A 6,117-nucleotide genomic window follows, 5' to 3' on the forward strand; every position below is an offset into this window, starting at 1 on the left:
TATCCAATTCAGTATCTAATCCATATACAGGCAGACAGATGCTGATCTGTGGTCCATGTTACACTAATCACTCCATACTAATTAAGAATTGGTAATGGATTAAAAACTTCTAGTATCTAGAAGTTAAAACTATGCTAGCATATCAATAATAGCACATCACTACCCAAAACATCTGGAAATGAAGAATTACTCATTTCATGGGAATCAGAAATCAATCTTTTGAAACCACTTTATTCACTTGGGATTTTTCCACATTTTGGTAGTGATAAATGAGACTTAGACACTAGGGCAGGTGAGAAATCACATATTCAATTCTATTCTAGTTCCAAGTAGCATGAATTATAATTAATATATGATCAAATATGAGTTTACCAGTAGCCAGACGTGAGGATGCATGCCTGTGATTACAGTAGGAGAGCCTGATCACAAGTTCAAGGTCTGCTTGGGATATGCAGCAAACCCCCACCCCAAAACTAAACTCACAGAAGGGCTCAAGCGTGACTTTGAACAGGGTATAATGCATGCTCTTTCATACTGCTATAGAAAAATACTTATGTATAAGCTTTCAAACCTCACACCCAGTCTGAGATCAGTCTCTGTCAGTACAGATCCAAACCATATTCATTCATTTCCTTTGTGCCATGTAATATTATAGACGGTAGGTTCTGAAACATTGCTTCTCTTTACATTGCAGATAAACTATAATTTAACACATAGAAGTAGATTGAAGCTTTCTTCTCTTTGCCATAAATATTTGAAGGGTGTCACTCTGATTTGAACACTGTACAGTTATCAGGGCCAGCAGAGATACAGCAGGATGGCTAGTATTCAGCAGGCCGACTTAGCAGATGAGTGACACTCTGTGAGGGAACACCACCTGCCAAGGCTGTAAAGAACAATTGCTCCTGTCTGTAATTGTCCTCCTGATTCACTTCATCTCTTTCCTAAGAGCCTCATTTCTCCCTAAGATTAGCAGTGGGTGTTTCTCACTGCACGTGTGCTTATCTCATGAAAATACCTCATCTACTGGCACTTATATCTGTGGAAAGTTAGGAGGATTACATTTTTTTGACTGTATAATCTTGATATTTAGAATATATACTGGATGACTTGAATTCTCAAAAAGTCCCCTGAGAAAGGAAATTCTTGTTATTGGGTGTCAATGGGAACAAGCTCTCCTGGGCTTGGTCCAGAGGCTGAAAGTGTCGGGCTCTGGATTTTACACTATATAGCCATATATATTTTTTTCTTTTTTTGGTCTAACTACTTTAGATATTGTCTATAGTGTTGAGAGTTTCCCTTTAATCAGCTAACATTGGGAGAAAATGGCAATGCCATCTATTTTCCTTTTGCAGCTTATGCTGGTTGCCATGGTTACCACAAGTCGGTGTTCCCAGCCATTGAAAAAGTGGAAGAAAGTGCTTAGGGTGCACTCAACACTGCTGCATTTTCTTTCCCTTTTCTGCATTTCCCGACTACACACTTCTAGCTTATCTAGTCACGCAAATGTCGTTTGACACACAAGCTCCCCTTTTCCCCTCTTAGAAAACACAGCCCCTACTCTTTTGACCCTTTTGCCTCTTTAAATTATGCCAGAGAAGCCAGGCTGCTGTGGCACAGGCCTTTAATCCCAGCACTTGGGAGGCAGAGCCAAAAAATCCCTGTGAGTTTGAGGCCAGCCTGGTCTACAAGAGCTTGTTCCAGGCCAGGCTCCCAAGCTGCAGAGAAACCTTGTCTTATAAACAACAACAAAACGACCAAATACAAAAAGTTATGCCAGAGGGTTTCACAGTCATGCCCCCTCTGAGACATAAAGTAAGGTAACAGGCACTTGTTTTGTTAGTTGTTATTTTTTTTTAATATTTATTTATTATGTATACAATATTCTGACTACATGTATGCCTGTAGGTCAGAAGAGGGCACCAGACCTCATTACAGATGGTTGTGAGCCACCATGTAGTTGCTGGAAATTGAACTCAGGACCTTTGGAAGAACAGGCAATGCACTTAACCGCTGAGACATCTCTCCAGCCCCTCTATGTTTTTTTTCCTCTGAGAAATGTTTGCCTGACATCCATATAACTGTCAGAATTTCACTAAATGTGTCTGTTTGTGTATATAAACTGAAAACATTGTGAGAAGAGAGGAGAAGGAAAGAATAAAGAGACATGATGAAAACAACGCACATGTGAGCTGATTCCTTTCTTCACCCTCAGATCCCCTTAGCTGGTTCCCAGGCTTGGTGCAGCTTTCCTTCTGGATCCGGAGAGGCGCAGGGCACTGGTACCGGTGTGGCCTTGAACTCACTGTGTAGCCCACGCTGCCCCTGACTCATCGCAGTTCTCCTGCCTTGTCCACATAAGTGCTCAGATTACGGGGGTCATCACCACACCTGAGAGCACACAGACATTTTCTAAGGAATAAAGGAATACTGTGAACAACTCCATGCTCCTATTGACAACTGCCAAGTCAAGTGAAGCATGCTGAAAAATGTAATTTGCTGTAAAATACACAAGAACAAACTCTGGGGCTGTGGAGTTGGATCAGTAGGTGAAAGTACTTGCCATGAAATCTTAAGGACTCAAATTTCACTCTCTAGAACCTATGTAAATCCAGGAGCAGTGTTGTGAATTTATAGCCCCAGTGTTCCTACACAAGATGTAAGCCAAAGACAGGAGATTCCATAGAAACCTTGAGGCAAGAGAGATAAACTTAAGCACCAGCTAGAAATAATAGAACCCACTTCAAATCAAAGTAAAAAGGTAAAGACCAATGCCTGAGGTTGTCCATTGACCTCCACACATGCCCATACATAAAAGAATATATATATCATATGTATATAACATGTGATAGATAGCATATTTTATTATATACACACACATACAATTTTCTGTGAGTTGAGATGGAGAGATGGCTCAGCATAAGAACCAAGATTGGGTTCCACTACCCAAGTCAAGTGGCTCACATCCATCAGTAATTCTAACTCCAGGGACTCCTACACCTTTGACCTCCACAAGCACATGTACTCGTGTGCACATATCCACACACAGGCACACATGCACAAACCTGAAAATAATAATCTTTTAAAATGTGAATCGATTTATAGCTATTCAAACAATACTAAGCCCAAATAAATTGACTGGTAAATTCTAGCAAATCTTTTAAAATGAAGTTACACAAATTCTCCATAATCTCTTTCAAAAGTTAGCAATAATTCTCAGTTTGGGGTCGATAGAATGGTAAAGTGCTTGCCTGGCATGCAGGGAGCACTGGGTTCCACCCCTAGCTTCACATAAATCAGGTATGGGAGAGCAAGTCATTTTCTCAGTATTTGAGGAATGGAGACAGGAGTATCAGAAGTTCGGAGTCACTTGAGGTTATTTGTGAGTTGAAAAGCAATCTGGGATATATGACACCTGGGAGAAGGAAGAAGGAAGGGAGGAGAGGAGGGAGAGCTCCCAACCCATTTTATAAAGTCAGTCTTAATAATGCTTAGTGCCAAAAAACTAGCCAAAAATATACAAAAGGTATAGACCCTTCTCCTAGGTGAAAAAGGATATGATTTTTTATAGGTGGTGAAATTATTCTGTATATACTGGAATGTCACACACATATCTTTAGCTTCTTGCCCAAAGTCAGAGGGTTTGCTATAGTAGAGTCTGCTCAGCAGTTGTAACAGATGTGCCAATGTGGTAAAGGATGATGGATAGGAGGTAACTCAGCTGGGAGAGGGCTTGCCTAGCATCCAGTGAGTCCTAGCATTCAGTTTGAGCTCCACCCAGCCTTGTCTAATTAGGGGAGAGAGATAGGATCAGAGCTTAATGTTGTCTTCAGCTATATAGTTCAAGGCCATCCTGTGCCGCACGGGGCCACATCTGTGCCTGTCTTTTGGATTTGCAGTACACTAAAACCTGTCCTAAACAAAGGCTACATAACTGAAGTCAGATTGGAAGGATCGACACATGTTCCTACTAATCCTAGAACTCAGAAAATAGAAGTAACACCATGAGTTCTTGGTGTATTCTGACAGTCACCCTCCTGAATAAATTAGTAATTTTTGTCTTCAGGATAGAAACTTGTACAAGGCCTGTGGACTCCTTTAGAGCTCATCCCCATATGCACTGAAAACTCATCAATCTCAATGATGATCACTTTCATCTCCATCCAAGTTCAGAATCATTAGAGGAGGGGAAGGGTTATGCAGTGATAGCGCTCCCCTGGAGCTCCTTCTACTCCAAAGTTCTTTCTAACTATCCAAGTTCAGTTTCCCTGTTATGCTTGGTCTTGAGACAGGGAACTGGTAAGCCAGTGGCTGGGGTGGCTTTAGTGGCATGAACTGCCTAGTGCCTGTACCCCAAGATAAAAGCATGAAAGAATCCCACACCAACCAAGTAGGAGTTCATTTCTTTCCAAGGACCCAACAAACCTGAACCTCAACTTACTGTAACAGATGCTTGATGATCATGTGAACTAAGGAGAAGTGGGTTTGTCTAGCTTACACAAAATTCCCCAGAGTTATGTTGCATATACAGAAACAAAGTTAGAGAAGCTGGTTACCTTTGCTTTGCACAGGGACGTAGATTCATGTTCAAAAATGGTGTGGGAAGATGATAAAACAAAGACATTTTAGAAATTAGCTTGTGCAGTGCCACCACAGTTGATGAGTAAAAATGATTATAAAAGATAACTCTTCACCGATAATAACTAAACTTGAGGGAAAATGATGTAAAAGCTAATTCTGGGGCTGGAGAGATGGCTCAGAGGTTAAGAGCACTAGCTGCTCTTTCAGAGGTCCTGAGTTTAATCCCCAGCAACCACATAGTGGCTCACAACCATCTGTAATGAAGTCTCGTGCTTTCTTCTGACAGGCAGGCATATACATAATAAATAAATAAATTAATTAATAAAAAATATTTTTAAGAAAGCTAATTCTGTTTTGTCACGCTTCATCAATGATGACTAATCTTATGTCCCCTGATATGCACATGTCAGAAAACAAAAAAAAATATGATCTATGTTTTGGAAAATGAATCTATCCCTGCTTACTTAATTTTGTTGTCTTTCTTTTAAACTGTTGCAAATTTTACTTTTTCAAACATTTTTTCTAAAGTATCTATATATGCCTCAACTAATAAGGTATTGTTCATATAATGATAAATTAAAGATTGAGGAAATTATACATGAATTATTTCCAACAGCTGTTGTTCAAAATAATGGCACAGGGTGAGAGTGTTCAACATCCCTTGTGGAAGAATCTTCCATTGACATCTCTTAACAGGGTGAGCACTGTTATAAATAGGCACTGTGAAGCAAGTTTTTCCTCTAACTTCTTGTTGTCATAGTATAGTAAAAAAACAGCCTTTTAAATCAACCACTATCTGTCATCCCATAGGGAATAAAGAAGGCAAGGGAATTCCAACCTGTAAAGGGCCCTTTGACTGAATATCCTTATTTATGGCTTTTAGATATGTTGATATCCTTCATTTTCCGGCTTTACTTTTCAAAACAAATACAGAAGATTTCCAAAGACTGGTTGGTTCTTCAATATGTTGAGCATTTATCTTCTCCTATACTAACTGTTCTAAGGTCTGTAATTTTTCTGTTGTCAAAGACCATTGTTCCACCCAAACTGGTTTGTCAGTCAATCATTTTAAAGGTAGAGCTGTTATTTGAAATATCAACAACTTTTGTGACCTGCTTATGTACAGCTTGAATGGTCTGTGACTGTCTGTAATAGTGTCTTTTGATTTCTCTCAGAAGCATTCCTTGTTTTACAGTTTCTTTCTGAGATTGGGAGAATGTTAATCTGTATTTTTTATAGCTGCAACAGATCATGTCCCCATAAATTCATAGTTATAATAGCCACTTATGGTGTTAATTTTTCTACCTGTAATTCTGTCCTTATATATTCTACCCACATTGCACTTTGTTTTACTTAAGACAAACTGCCAACCCCTAAAAGCTAAACATTTACTGCAGAGAGCTGTGGGAACATACATCAGTAACAACTAGTGTTTAACAAGTTGACCCATCAGACTCATGATTTCCTGGTGGAGAGTCCCACCTGGTAAGGCTGTGGGATCACTGACCGTGGAAACCAGCTGTTTCTGTCTGTAAT

This window comes from Myodes glareolus, chromosome 22, assembly GCF_982192425.1.
Source record: "Myodes glareolus chromosome 22, mMyoGla1.1, whole genome shotgun sequence".
In the NCBI taxonomy this organism is placed as follows: domain Eukaryota; kingdom Metazoa; phylum Chordata; class Mammalia; order Rodentia; family Cricetidae; genus Myodes; species Myodes glareolus.